Here is a 15,921-nt window from a genome sequence, read left to right as displayed (position 1 = left end):
CACATCAAACAGAGTCCTAGCCCAGGCTGAGAGAACAAAGCCCAGTTCACAGCATCCATGAAAACAGGCACCGGAGATGTTCAGTAAGGGGGCAGATCCGCTCGAGGGGAAGATGGGGGCAGAGGAAGGGTGCCCCTCCACTCAGGTGAGAAACAGCTAGCCAGATTTATGGAATTGCAGCTCCATTTGCAGTGCCCCTGCTCTTTAACATCGCCAGGACTTTGCTCACTCCATGTCCCCTGCCTGCAGGATTCTCTATTCCATTAAACCCCTTTTGTCTGTCCCTCCAACTGAGCTCAGAGGACAGTTCTTTCCGGAAGCAGTTTAGGACATGCCTGGGCATGCCTTATCTCTGTACCCAGAGCATTTTTTCAAACTCAATTGGCCTCCTGGGGCAGCATCTCAGAGCTGTCTCAGCCTTTACCATGCATGTGCATCCTATTTCTTTCTTCCTTTCTATTTATTTTTGGCTGTTCTGGGTCCTCCTTGCTGTGCTCAGGCTTTCTCTAGTTGCGGCGAGTGGGGGCTAGTCTCTAGTAGCGGGGTGCATGGGCTTCTCATTTCGATGACTTCTCTTGTTGCAGAGCACGGGGTCTAGAGTGTGGGCTCAGAAATTGCAGCACATGGGTTTAGTGGCCCCATGGCATGTGGAACCTTCCCGGTCCAGGGATCGAACTGGTGTCCTCTGCATTGGCAGGAGGATTCTTAACCACTGGACCTCCAGCAGAGTCTGGGTCTTCACTTTAAATGCCAGCACAGGAGTGGGAGGGTGGGGAGTGGAGATTGAGGAATGGAGGGAGGACCAGATTGAATAATTTGACCCACATGTTCTCTGTTTCAGAGACACCTCCCCTTCCAGGTCTTCAAAAGAACGAGGCATATCGAGTGGTTCCATGATGAGGGCAGCCTGGGATTATTTCACTGTCACCTCCCCTCAGGGATGAGCACTGAGGGTCACCAGCTTGTCCTCGAGAAAGTGATGAGATCACTAGGGGAGGGAGCCAGTCGCTGAACACCATGAATTTTAAAAGATTTCTTTCGTGTTTCAACTAATCATCACTTTTTACATTTTGTGATGCTGAGAAAATACTAACATGCCCCTGTTAACATTTTCATTTTATGGGGCAGAAAGCAAAATGTCTGGATTATCCAATAAACTCTGGACTCCTGTTCAGCATTGGGCTACTTCTCCCAGGTCACCAGCCATGCAATGGCTTGCTTCTTTCTTTCTTATTTGCCCACTATCCTCTGTTTTATTGAGATATAATTGACAGTTAGAACTGGACTTGGAGCAACAGACTGGTTCCAAATAGGAAAAGGAGTACGTCAAGGTTGTATATTGTCACCCTGCTTATTTAACTTATATGCAGAGTACATCATGAGGAAGGCTGGGCTGGAAGAAGCACAAGCTGGAATCAAGATTGCCGGGAGAAATATCAATAACCTCAGATATGCAGATGACACTACCCTTATGGCAGAAAGTGAAGAGGAACTCAAAGGCCTCTTGATGAAAGTGAAAGAGGAGAGTGAAAAGGTTGGCTTGAAGCTCAACATTCAGAAAACAAAGATCATGGCATCTGGTCCCATCACTTCATGGGAAATAGATGGAAAAACAGTGGAAACAGTGTCAGACTTTATTTTTTTGGGCTCCAAAATCACTGCGGATGCTGATTGCAGCCATGAAATTAAAAGACGCTTACTCCTTGGAAGGAAAGTTATGACCAGCCTAGATAGCATATTAAAAAGCAGAGACATTACTTTGCCAACCAAGGTCCGTCTAGTCAAGGCTATGGTTTTTCCCGTGGTCATGTATGGATGTGAGAGTTGGACTGTGAAGAAAGCTGATCACCGAAGAACTGATGCTTTTGAAATGTGGTGCTGGAGAAGACTCTTGAGAGTCCCTTGGACTGCAAGGAAATCCAACTAATCCATTCTAAAGGAGATCAATCCTGGGTGTTCATTGGAAGGACTGATGCTAAAACTGAAACTCCAATACTTTGGCCACCTCATGCGACGTGTTGACTCACTGGAAAAGAATCTGATGCTAGGAGGGATTGGGGGTAGGAGGAGGCAGGGACGACAGAGAATGAGATGGCTGGATGGCATCACCGACTCTGTGGACATGAGTTTGAGTGAACTCCGGGAGTTGGTGATGGACAGGGAGGCCTGGCGTGCTGTGATTCATGGGGTCGCAAAGAGTCGGATACAACTGAGTGACTGAACTGAACTGAACTCAATCGACATGCAACATTGTGTAAGTTGAAGGTGTATAATGTGATCATTTGATACATGTATATATTGCAAAATATTTACCATGACAACGTTAGTTAACACATCCTTCACCTCACACAATTATCACTGTGTTGTTGTTATGTTGACAATACTGAAGTTCTATTCTCCTAGCAACTTTCAAGTATATAATAGAATATTGTTAGCTATAGTCACCATGCTGTGCATTAGATCACCAGAGCTTACTCCTTTTACAACTGGAAGTCTGTCTCTTGTGTTAAACATCTTATTCCCTCCACCCTCCCGACCCCACTGCCCACTAACCCCTGGTAACCACCATTCTCTTTGTTATTATAAATTTGACTTTTGGTTTTAGATTCCATATATAAGTGAGACTATACGGAGAAGGCAATGGCAAGCCACTCCAGTACTCTTGCTTAGAAAATCCCATGGATGGAGGAGCCTGGTAGGCTGCAGTCCACGAGGTCGCTATGGGTCGGACACGACTGAGCGACTTCACTTTCACTTTTCACTTTCACACATTGGAGAAGGAAATGGCAACCCACTCCAGTGTTCTTGCCTGGAGAATCCCAGGGACGGGGGAGCCTGGTGGGCTTCCGTCTATGGGGTCACACAGAGTCAGATACGACTGAAGTGACTTAGCAGCAGCAGCAGCATACGGTATTTAGGTATTTGTCTTCCTCTGTCTGGCTTATTTCACGTAGCATAATGTCCTCCAGGTTCATCTGTGTTGTTGGAAATGGTAAGATTTCCTTCTGTTTTTAATGGCTGAATAACATTCATATATATATACACATATACATTTGTATATACACAAATATATATATAATACATATGTATATATACACGGATATTTACATATATATCTCACAACTTTATTTTTAGCCACAGTGCGTGGCTTGTGGGATCTTAGTTCCCTGACCGGGGACTGAACCTGCTCCCTCAGCAGTGAAAGCATGGAGTCCTAACCACAGGTGCATGCTAAGTCGCTTCAGTCGTGTCCTCCGACCCTGTGCAACCCTGTGGACTGTAGCCCGCCGGGCTCCTCTGTCCATGGGATTCTCCAGGCAAGAATACTGGAGCGAATTGCCATTTCCTTCTCGAGGGGATCTTCCCGACCCAGAGATCGAACCCAGGTCTCTTCCGTCTCCTGCACTGGCACGTCTCTTTGCCACTAGCACCACCTGGGAAGAAAGCATGGAATCCTAACCACGCCAGGGGAGTAGCCATGACTTCTTTATTTAGCTGTTGACGGACATTTAGGTCGGCCCCCTGGTTTGGTGGTTGTAAATAATGCTGCGATGAACATGAGGGCGCATCTATATTTTCGAGTTAGTGTTATTATTTCCTTTGGATAAATACCCAGAAGCGGAATTGCTGAATCATACGGTAGCTCTATTTTAATGTTTTGAGGACCCTCCGTGCTGTTTTCCATAGTCGCTGTACCAATTCACATTCCTTCTTGAGCATGAGAGTTCCCTTTTCTCCACATCCTTGCGAACATTTGTTATTTCTTGTATTTTTAAAAATAGCAGAACCTAATGACAGGTGTGCGGTGATACCTCACTGTAATTTTGACTTGCACTTCCCAGATGACTGGTGATGTTGAGCGCCTTTTCGTGTATTGTATGTCTGTCTTCTTTGGAAAAATGTCTGCTTAGGTCTTTGGCCCATTTTAAAATTGGATATTTGTCTTTCTGCTATTGAGTGGTATGAGTTCCTTTTATATTTTGGATAATGAACCCCTTGTCAGGTATGTGGTTCAGAAATATTTAATCCCATTCTAGAGGCTGCCTTTTCCTTTCGTTGCTTCCTTTGTGGCACAGGAGACTTTTAGTTTGCTATAGTCTCACCTGCTGACTTCTGCTTTTGTTGCTTGTGCTTTTGGTGTCATACCTCCAAAAAACATTGCTAAGATCAACGTCAAGGACCTTTATCCCTATGTTTTCTTCTAGGAGTTTTATAGTTCTGTGTTTATATCTTATTTAATCCATTTTGAGTTAATTTCTGTGACTGGTGTAAGAGTGGAGTCCACTCGCATTCCTTTGCATGTGAATATCCAATTTTCCCAACACTATTTATTGAGTATTTTCCCTAGTGAGTATTCTTGGCTCCCCTGTCAAATGCTAGTTGACTGGATAACACATGGATTTATTTCTGAGCTCTCATTTCTGTTCTATTGGTCTGTGTCACTGTGTTTCATGCAGGGCTCCCTTCTGAGCCTTACTACCAGGAATGCTCCTGGTGGCCTGCTCTAGTCCCAACTCTGCCAAGCAAGTCAAGGAATAAAAACGCATTTCAACATCCACTTAAGACAATTAGGAAGGTCACCCTGCTTCAGGGAAGAGAGTGTGAGAAAGAGAAAAAACCCAGTATACTCTGAATGCAATCACACTAACTGTCAAACTGTCCACCATTCACAGAGAAGTTCCACTGGGCAGTTAACAGTAAGCCGAATTCACACGTTATTTTCTTTTTGTAAGCATTTTTTCTTTCTGACCACACTGCACATGGCATGTGAACTTCCCTAACCAAGGATTGAACCTGTGCCCCTGTAGTGGAAGCTCAGAGTCTTAACCCCAGGACCACCAGGGAAGTCCACATGTGTTATTTTCTTATTAAATATTTGCATGAACTATTTGGTTCATCCTTATTATTAATGTTTGGTTAGCAGACCCTTGGAGGATGTTCTGGATGCGGGCCTGGGGCCCTTTCTTTCTCCAGTGCAGGCCCTTAGGACTAGGTCCTGTTTTTCAGGTGCCAGCAAGACCAACCAGTAGGAGTTTTCCTACTCAAAGTGCATTTTCTGCCCCATGGGGAACAGCCGGCTTTGGGGCAAGCAGCACCTGCAGGAAGGTGCACTTATGAGGGATGGATGGAAAACAACTCCGTTTGTGCCTGGAAAGACGCGAGCAGTGGCTTCTCCAGCAGGGAATGGACCTGTCTGTGCTGTGACCTGGGGCCAGCACAGCTGGCTTAAATCCTGCAAGCTGATGAGCAGGTGTCACTTTCTTGGAACTGGGATGCAAAGCTGCACTGACAGCTGGGACACAGTCTGGCAGTCAGGGGTCCCCAGCTCTGGGCCAAGGACTGGTACCAGTCTGTGGCCTGTTAGGAACTGGACCACACAGCAGGAGGTGAGTGGCGGGTGACTAAGCAAAGCTTCATCTGTATTTACAGCTGCTCCACATCGCTCACATTACTGCCTGAGCTCTGCCTCCTATCAGATCAGTGGAAGCACTGGATTCTCATAGGAGCACAAACCTGACTGTGAACTGCACATGTGAGGGATCTAGGCTGTGCACTCCTGGTGAGAATCAGCCCAAACTGCAACCCCCACAATCTGTGGGAAAAAACTGTCTTCCATGAAACGGGTCCCTGGTGCCAGAAAGATTGGAGACTGCTCTCAGTGACCATTATTGAGCAGCTTCCATGCACCAGGTTTTTATATGCAGTTATCTCCTCTAATCCACAACCCAAACCCCGCAAGGTAGGGCAACTCCTCTGCCCATTTTATGAATGAGGAAAACTGGGGCCCGTGGGGGAATGATTCCCACAAGACCACACAGCTAGGCAGTGGCTGCACTAAGATTGGAACCTGGGTCTGTGGACTCAAAACTGGGCCCCGAACAATTCTTCAGCCTAATCAGGCCAAGTAACTCATCACCCCGCTAACCAACCAATCAGCTAGCCAACCTCCCACTGGCGATAACTGTTTCTGGGTGCTTACAGGGTGCCAGGCACTGGAGACAGGGGAGATTAAGATAGAATCCTGGCTTCTCTGGTGGTTCAGTGGTAAAGAATTGGCCTGCCAGTGTAGGAGATGCGGGTTCGATCCCTGATCTGAAGGAAGATCATACATGCCATGGAGCAGCTAAGCCCATGCCCCACAACTACTGAGTCTGTGCTCTAGAGCCTGGGAGCCACAAATGTTGAGCCCATGTGCCACAACTATTGAAGCCCACACGCTCTAGAGCCATGCTCTGTAACAAGAGAAGCCACCGCAATGAGAAGTCAGTGCCCCACAACTAGAGTGTAGCCCCTGCTCTCCACTAGAGAAAAGCCTGCCCAGCAACAAAGACCCAGCACAGCCAAAAAAGTAGATGGAATCCTGCCCCAGCTATATGACATTAAGCAGATTGCTTAAGCTCTGAGGGCTTTAGTCTCCTCGTCTGTAAAATGGAGCAATAATGTTGCCTCCCCCATTGGGTTAAGTGCATAAATACATGTAAAGAAAGCACTTGGAATAGCATTTGTCGCAGAGTAAGCATTCAATAAATGTTACCTATTCATGTGAGATTAATAGGGTTGTGATTTTGTAAATTACATTTTGTTTCTGGTGCAATGTTTTAAAATTGATTTTCAAATAAAGCAACTTTTTACAAAGCCTATACCCAGGGGTGGGCTTCCCTAGTGGCGCAGTGGTGAAGAACCTGCCTGCCAATGCAGGAGATGCAGGAAATCTGGGTTTGATCCCTGGGTCGGGAAGATCCCCTGGAGGAGAAAATGGCAACCCACTCCAGTATTCTCTGCCCTTGGGGTCGCAAAGAGTAGGACACAACTGAGCACGCACACACGCACGCGTGTACACACCCAGGGGTGGTGGAGGGCACAGTACATCTGTCTTTCAGGCCAGCAAGTAGATTCACACTTCACTCTCCAGCATCCCTATCTTTAGTCACTAAGAGACAGATAAGCAGGTCTCAGTCTGTTTTCATCCTCTGGCTGCCCATCTGGCAAATGCACTGGGGAAGAGGAATCCTGACCTCTGGTCCCCTAAGTGCCTGCAGCAAAGCCTGCCCCTTGAAGCCAAAGCAGGGGCACCCCAGGCAAGGAGAAGGGGTGCCCCACCTAACTGCCAAGACCTGAGGGTGCCCACCTGCAGGGCTGAGGCGAAAGGAGACTCTATACTGGAAGCTGGTGCTCAATGGTCCACAGGGCCACTGGACAAAACCTGCCACTTCACAGCCTCCTTCCTCGAAAAGTACAGTTTGGATCCTGTGTTTGCGTTAACAAGCATGAACGTGTTGTCAGCAGTTTTTTTTTTTTTCCCCTTGCATTTTCTGAGCCTGGCATCCTAAGGGTTATTTATAATTTATTTGTCTACCAGGACAACTGCCGCAATTTTCTAAACCCAAAGTGACAACAGCAATAACAAAACCAGGACATTTTCTGCTCCCAGGGGGTCTACCTGTCTGCGCCCTTCATTCCCCGTGGGTGGGAATTTCAAACAAGAACTTTTGCTGCCTTCACTTGGGCTCCATGATGCCATTTTGCAGGATGGCCATAAAACTGGTACAAGGTCCTGTATTTTTCTAACTCCAGCTGCATATTGGATTTCCTTTGGAAATAATGTGGAAGATAAAAAAATGGCAGTTCTCAGCACTTCAGATTTTCTAGCCTATGAAGACTGTGTCCATCAAAGCATGTCCCCGGTCCCTGTTTGCCCCCAGCATCCTCGGATAGGCACACATCTAACTGTTAGCACAGGCTTTCCAGGTGCTGTGCCCTTGGCTGGTCCCTGTGTCCCAATGGGGCCCAGAGGATCGGCCGCTTCTACACATGCATATTATATACACCTGCATAAATTGCCTTTATCAGTTTTATTAGCAGAAAGCGCCTGCCACCGCTAGAGACCCTCGCTGCACTCTGAAGGGAGGGGACCCGTGGGTTTCCATCCCCGTAACTCTGTGTGTCACTGCTTTCCTCGAGTATGTGCGCCCTGTCTGTTGGGAGACAGAAGGGTAAACCTTTGCCACCCCAAAGAGAGGCAGTTATGGGGACACAGATTTAACAGTCCTTTGAAACTTCACCTTGGCCCCTGTGCTGTGGGGGAGCTTCTCCCACTGTGACTGTCCTTGGGTGTGACCTGGATGGACCCACCCCCTAGCGGGTCCTGTCGGCTTCCCCTCTAAACGTATCTTGAATCCAACAGCTTCTCACCACACCACTCCAACTGCTGCCGCCCTGTGCTAAGCTCCTATCATCTCTCTCCAGGGACATCGCAATAGCTTCTGGGTGGCCTCCCTGCCTCCATCTTATTCCCATTCTGGTTGGATGGCATCACCGACTCTATGGACATGAGTTTGAGTGAACTCCGAGAGTTGGTGATGGTTGGAGGCCTGGCGTGCTGTGATTCATGGGGTCGCAAAGAGTCGGACACGACTGAGCGACTGAACTGAACTGAACTGATCCGCTCTCCACCCAAAAGCCAGACATAAAGTGAGTCAGACCATGGGACTCTCTGCCTAAACCCCTCCACCGTCTTCTCCTGGATGTTTGGATAAGCTCTGAACCCTGACAATGGCTTGAGGGGTGTGCTATATCCCTGCCCCCCACCCCCACCCTCAGCTCCAGCCTTTCCCACTCTGGACTTCAGTCACTAATCTCCACCGGCCTTCCCGCTGTCTCGTGACTAAGCCAAGCTGCTTCCTACCTCAGGGCCTGCGCCTTCTGACTGCTCTGTCTCTGTCACGGCTGTGCCCAGGTCCCTCTCCCTATCCACGTCTCAGTCAGATGCCAGCTCTCCAGAGGGGCCCTGCTCCCACCACCTTATCTGGAGCAGCCTCTCCCCCCAGTCATCACCAAGTGATGGCTGTGTTTTCTATTTCTCATGGCACTTTTGTACCTCTGAGACCATTTGTTAGTGCTCATGGGGTATCTTTCTCCACCAGACAGTGAGCAACTTGTGGACAGGGGCCATCCCTGTCTTGTGTCACCACTGTGTCCTGGCCTTTGAGACAGTGCCTCCTACAGAGTAGAGGCTCAATTATTTGTTGAAAACACATTCATGGACAGTTAGTGCAACATACCCAAGTGGGCACTGTATCCAACCTTGGAATCATAGCGGTCTGGGTAAGAAGACTTTCTTCTCTGAATTAACCATGCCGGCATCCTTCTCCTTTTAGGATCTTCCCATTTCCAGATAACAGAAGACACCAGATAGACCTCATCATGGCAGCAGCCGAACCCACTTGCTAGGCTCTTCCTGTGAGTCGGATCCCACGCCTAAGCTCTTTACAGACATGCAGTCCTCCTGATGACCCTATTGGGTAGTTACTACCCTTGTGCCCATTTTACAGATGGTGAAATGGAGTCACTGATTGGTCTCAACTCACGCAAAGTGGCAGAACTGACTACAGAGCCAGAGCTGTTAGACCCTCCTTAAATGCATCTGAAAAGTACAAGATATCTCCCAGGGGGCTGAAAACCAGGTTTGGAGCAGGGGTGACAATGGCTCCCCAAGAAGCTGTTCTGATTTGGAGGCAGAATGCTGGCTCTTGTGGTGGCTCTGAGGTGGCCCCCTCCTCCTGGCACCCCCCCACCCCCAATGCACTGCAAAACTGAAAGGTGCAGCCACCGGGGTGAGCAAACAAGAGTGAGCCCCAGGGGCACGCAGGTCACCAGCCTCTGCCTCCCTGGCCATCCCCGGCCTTCCTGATGAACTTGGCCTAAGCCCCAGTGGCCTGCTTTGAAAGCAGCCACAGGGCTGGAGCAGGGGAGGAAGAATGTGGGAAGAAAGACACTACTTTGGAGGATGGAGGGGGCGGGCAGGAAAGTAGGATTACAGGCGGGCTGGCTTTTGTTGGCAGAAAGGAGAGGGCGGTGGGAACCTGCCACTCTGAATGCCCAGGGCGGAAATACAGGGTCACAAAGGGAGAGTGAAATGGGGACAGCGCTTCTTGAGGGGCAGCTCCCACCTCCTGAGGGAGCAGCGGGGGCTGAGGTGTCTTGGGGACATTACAGGGGCCTGGGGGGCGGAGGAGGCGGGAGGGGAGGAGAGTAGGGAGGGGAGTGAAGGCGAGGAGAAGGAGGAGGGCAGAGGAGAGGCGAAAGCGGGTAATGCATCGCAGAGTGGAGGGCCACATCCTGGTTTCATGATCTTGGCTGAAACACTGCACTTCCCTTTCAGTTTCCGTGGGACCATGATACCTACCCTGTGGACAGGAAGTCACGTATGTAGTTAAAACATCTGACCGTGGCTTGATGTATCACAGGTCCTCAGTAATCATTCACTCCTTTCCTATTTGACTCTCCAATCCCACATTTGGAAAAAAGAGATTGAGCCTGCGACCAAAATTGGCTTCTTTTCCTTTAGACCATTCCTCACGGTCCAGATCCCCGTTCACAGGCCTTGGGACTTCCCTGGGGGTCCAATGGTTGAGAATCCACCATCCAGTGCGGGGACACAGGTTTGATATCTGGTTGGGGAACTAATATTCCACGTGCCACGGGGCAACTAAGCCCATGCACCACAATTACTGAGCCTGCATGTCCTAGAGCCCACACTACACAGTGAGAGAAGCCTGTGTGCTGCAGCAGAGCTCGCTGACACACACACACACACACACGTTCACAGGCCTCACTACCCTACACAGTGAGAGAAGCCTGTGTGCTGCAGCAGAGCTCGCTGACACACACACACACACTTGCTGACACACACACACACACACGTTCACAGGCCTCACTACACTAATACCCAGTTGGAAGACCTTGATCTATATCAGCTCAGAAGCTGGCAAACACCTATAGGTTCGCCAGGGTAAAGGGGCTCTAGAAACATGTTACAAGGGCTGAGATGGGACACGTCGCCAGGTGTGGAGCCCCAAAGTTCCCAGGTGCCATGACCCTGGTGCCCTCCATGAACCTGACTTAGTGGAATACTCCACACTACTTGTTGCCAGGCCCCCAAGCCTCTCATTCAGCACACATTCTCGGACGTCCTCCCTGATGATTTTATCCGCCCACAGGTGGGAGACCTGAGTCACCAAGAGGGCAGGTGACAAGCTGTAAATGACACAGTGACGTAGTGCAGAGCAGAAGCTAGAGCCAGCGTCCCCTGAGCTTCAGAGCAGAGCTCCTTCCGCTGTCTGTAGGGGGGAGCAGGTTCTGAGCCCCAAATCCAAACGCTTTGTCAGCTAAAAGCTTTGGGAGCCACTCTGGGAGCAACGGGCAGTCTGGGAGATGCAATCAGATGCTGAAGCATGGGGAATTCTTGGACATTTTGTTGGGGATACAAGGTTCTACCCTCTCAATGTCTTTTAAAAGTGGGTCATTCTGAAAGCTGTGCTGTGTGGCCAGTCTATCACACCATCGCGCTCTCCTCTCAGCCCTGTGCCCTGGGAACACATGCACCCAAGTGCTGCAGCTGTTTCCTGCAAGCCAGCCGTTCTGACTTAGGTCCGAATTTTCTTGCTCTACTCCCTGAATCACCAAGGCCCCTTGAGCTCTCTTTCCCGGCTCTGACTTTCTGACATGATCCAGTTTTCAGATTCCCATTTCCAACCCCAACCTGCTGACGGGGTGCTAGACTCAGATGCTTTGTTTTGGCCTCTGGACCTTGGGCTGTATCTTGCTCTATCTGCACAGCCACTCCTGAGAAAGGGCCTCCATTCTGCCCTTGTGAGGGACCGTCAGCAAATCTGAGGCTCACCCTGATCCTCAGCTTGTGTCAACTCTGGCTTCTGCCTCTCTTTCTGATCAGGGAAACACTGATTCTGATCTGGTGCTTGAGATGGACAGCTTGGCTTGATCTTCCCCTCTGTTGAACAACGCCCTCATTTTCCTTTCCATGGCAATTTCTTTGTATGTCTGCTTCCAGAGATGTAGCAAGAATGGCATAATGGGATGCGTGTGGGTGGAGGGACCCTGGGGAAAGGAACTGAGAAGTCAGTTCTTCTGGGTAATGGATTGTTACCTGAGGCTTTTACCTGAGGTCCTTCCTCCCTCCCAGACACAATTTACTGAACCCTGTGTTAAGCGATTTACATACATAATCTCCCTTTGTTCTCTCTCAACAATGCTATGAAATACGGTGATTATTATCTCTGCAAATCTTGCTTAGCTTAAGCAAGTGGTTGTCAAGGTGTGTTCTGAGGACAGCAGCTGGGGTTCCTGGGATCCTTCTAGGAGGTCTGTGAGGGCCTCCCCTTCCCAATCATGTATCTGCATGAGGTTGAATTTTCTTCATCAAGTACAACCAAAATAACACATTGAGACAACCTGAGTGCAGGAGCAGGTATGAGAACCCCACTGTCTTCTGTGGAGTGAGATTTCAAAGAGATTTGCAAAAGTAGAAAATAACACTACTCTTTTCACTGAATTTTTTTGGGAAAGTATAATTCTTATTTATAAAATATGTTATTTATAGTAACAAGTATAATGGGTTGTTGTTATTTTAAAAACAAGTATTTAATCTTTTTGAGTTTTAATTTCTAAAATAGTAAACATCAATAAATATAATCCACACAAACTAAAGTTTGTTGGAGTCCTCTCTTAATTTTTGAAGGTGTACCATCAAGATGTTGGACAAAAGTCTGAGAACTGATGTTTTAAGCCAATGGTGATAATCTCATAACCCTGGCCAGTGATTGGTTCAAGAGTTTAGGCCCAAGCCTATCAGCCAATACCATAGTATTCTCTTGGTGACAGCTATTGGTTGGAGAATGGTCATGTGACTGATTTTGAACCAATGAGATGGGCGGAGTGTTTGTTATAAACTGCTGGGAAAGCTCTTCCTGACGGGCTTTCTTTTCCTTCTCTGAAGTTGTCCTGACCAGATGCAGTGTCAGAACTTCAGCAGCTATCTCACTTCCAGCCTGAGGAGGGAGCTGATGCCCAGAGGAGGGCAGAGCCAAGACAATCCCCAAGAAAGAAGACAGAGCCAAAGGTCAAGTTGAACTACATCTTCAAGTGCAGTGTCATGACTCTAATGAATATCTTCATTTTTTAATGTCAGCTGGAGTTGGGTGTTTGTATTTATAGATGACAGCATTTCAACTGCTATACCCTAGTCCACATATGAGGAAATGGAGGCTCAGAGAGGTTAAATGAGTGCTAGTGGATGGAAAAGCCAAAATCCAATACCCAACCCCTCTTCCCCCACCTCCACCCCCACTTTATGTCGCTTTCAAAGAAGTTAGGTTCTTGCCAGTCTATGCCTGGCATCCAGATCACAAGAAAATCCTGTGACGGCTCAGGTGGCTAAGCAGTCTCAGAGCCTCAGGAGTGTCTGCCAAAGTCCTTTTCTTTGCCCCAGAAATGACAGCTCCCTGCCCCTCCTCTGGGAGTTTTGAGGCTGTCCCTTGGATCTGCTTGGCACAGTCCAAGCCTGCCCTCTGCCCCAACCAGAGTTCCCTTCTCTAATGACCTGATGAGGCCTAATGACAGTGTACTAACTAGAGTAGTTGGTTGCAAGCATCAGAAACCAATTCTAGATAATTTAAACAGAAAAGCAATGTTTGTCTGGCCAACTCATACATCTCCTGCAGAATGGAAGAGTCAGGTATGGAGGGTTGAAACGAAGATTAATGCCCCAGGACTTCCCTGGTGGTCCACTGGCTAAGACTCTGTGCTCCCAATGCAGGGGACCCAAGTTTGATCCCTGGTCAGAGAACTAGATCCCCTGTGCTGCAACTAAAGATCCTACTTGCCACAGCTAAAGATCGTACATGCCGCAATTAAGACCCGGTGCAGCCCAATAAACAAATATTTTAAAAATTGTTATAAACAAAATTAATGCCCTAAATCAAACCACTGAACTAGTCCTATGATCAGTCCATGCTGCTGGGCTCAGAAACTCTATCTTGACTGCCATCACTGACAATGGGCTGACATGTGCTACCAGCATAGTCTTTGGAAACTGAATCCGAATTTGTACTACTTGCCTCTTCTTTGGGTCCTTGGCTTCCAGATGTTTGCATCTGATTGGAGACTAGGTTACAGATTCATTCCTTAGCTGCAAGGGATGCTGGGAAAACAAATATTTTCAACTTGATTGAGAGAAGCAGGCTCTGCCTTAAAGCAACTGGAGCTTCTCCAAGCATAGCAAGGAGGTTTGCATGCAGTGTGGCCCAAATGACTGACAAATGTTTACTGCAGAAAGATACTCAACAATCTGGATAGCTGCTCTGAGCTTCCAACCAGCAGATCTGGTGGGTCAAAGCTCCCCAGTGCCCAGGAACAAGTTTTTCCCAGGGACAAACACATGGCTTTTGGCAGGAACTTGGGCTGCCAGTCATGTAGCACAGCAGGTCTGCTGGCTCCCTAAGCAAATGCAAAGATGCATGCTCACTCAGGAATAATCAGGAGCATGCATGGGCCCAATGCCTGGCTCTATCACTTATGAAGGGTGTGCCTTGGTCAACCAATTTAACCTCTCTGCACCTCTGCTGACTGTGCAGTACCCCACTGCAGGGTTGTTGTGACAGCCAGAAGTTCAGGTATTATTTGGTGCCTGGCTCATTCACTGGGACTTGTCACAAAAGAGTTAGGAGTTCCACCAGCACTAACACTGTTATAACTGTCTGAATCTCTCCTGCCACTGTCTGCAGTCTCCTTCTTCTCTCTCACTGCACAGAATCTGTTCTATGACAGGGGAGCAGAAGGAAGCCTCATGTCTTCTAGAAAGCTTCTCTCACTACCCCGATTCCTAGTGGTTTCTCACTGCTTTCAATTAAAAAATATATATATTATTTGGCTGCACCGGGTCTTAGTTCCAGTATGCAAACTCTTGGTTGTGGCGGCAATCAAACCTGGGAACCCTGCATTGGGAGCATGGAGTCTTAGCCACTGGACCACCAGAGTAAATCCCTCACTGCTTTCAACTCTGATTCATTCACTCATTCACTAGACTAGTCCTTCTTTCTTATTACCCAGCCCTCTCCAACTCCCTACCAAGCTGGCCTTCCCTTTTTTTTTAGACACATCTTTTTTCTCATTTGGACTCACTGTCCCTTGTCCTGGAACTCCTGTCCTCCAGAGAGTTGTCTGGCCAGCTTTTCCTTGTCATTCACATCTCAGCTAAAATGGCCCCTTCTCCGAGAAGCCCTTCTGATTACCTAAACCTAAGCAGCTGCTGCTCATTTTCCTGTTCACTTGCTCTTATTCTCTGGCCTCAGGTGCTCTCAGCTAACCTAGCTACACTCCCAGGGCTGACCAGTGAGGGGGGCTGTGGCAGAGGTCCATGCCACAGAGCAAGGGCTTGGAGGAAGAGATGGAGCTTTCTTTTTTAAAACTGAATTTATTTATTTTTGACTGTGTTGGGTCTTCACTGCGGTGCACAGGCTTTCCCTAGTTGCAGTGAGTGCGGGCTACTCTAGTTGTGGTGTTTGGGCTTCTTATTGCGGTGGCTTCTCTTGTTGCAGAGCACAGGCTTCAGGGCACATGGGCTCAGTAGTTGTGGCTTCCAGGCTTAGTTGCTCCATGGCATGTGGAACCTTCCTGGACCAGGGATCGAACCCCGTGTCCCCTGCATTGGCAGGGGGATTCTTAGCCACTGGACCACCAGGGAAGTCTGGGATGGAGTTTACTGATACTGAGCGTCAGGACCTGTATCAGCATCTTTTGCAGTTCTTAGCACAGACTCATTGCATGATGGAAGGGCAAAAAAGACTTGGGACAGGAGGCCTGCATTGAACTTCCAGAGGGGCCTCTCCCTACCCCCACCCAGCCCCAGCCTTGCCTTCCAGGATGATGAGCCCCTGCCAGGGTTACACATCAGCAGATGACAGGGCATGGGATGGCCCTTTTTGGCTGTCACTCCCTCCCCCACCACTGAGCCCTGGTGATCCTGGGGGAAGGTTGCTGAGGGACAGACTGTGGGGGCTTCAGCAGCTGAGACACAGATCGGATCAGTGTTAATGAGAGGCCCTGCTGATCTGGCGGCTTTGC

General features: G+C 48.6%; 1 protein-coding gene across 1 annotated transcript in view; it reads right to left on the bottom strand.

Moving 5' to 3' along the window:
- The window catches only part of KAZN (kazrin, periplakin interacting protein), a 1,099,220-nt gene that overhangs the window by 193,872 nt on the left and 889,427 nt on the right, over positions 1-15,921 (bottom strand). The window lies entirely within an intron of this gene.

The sequence above is a fragment of the Moschus berezovskii genome, chromosome 17 (genome assembly GCF_049115385.1).
Source record: "Moschus berezovskii isolate FMDL1 chromosome 17, NW_MosBer_1.0, whole genome shotgun sequence".
NCBI classification, from domain to species: Eukaryota; Metazoa; Chordata; class Mammalia; order Artiodactyla; family Moschidae; genus Moschus; species Moschus berezovskii.
This window is presented reverse-complemented; position numbering and strand designations above follow the sequence as displayed.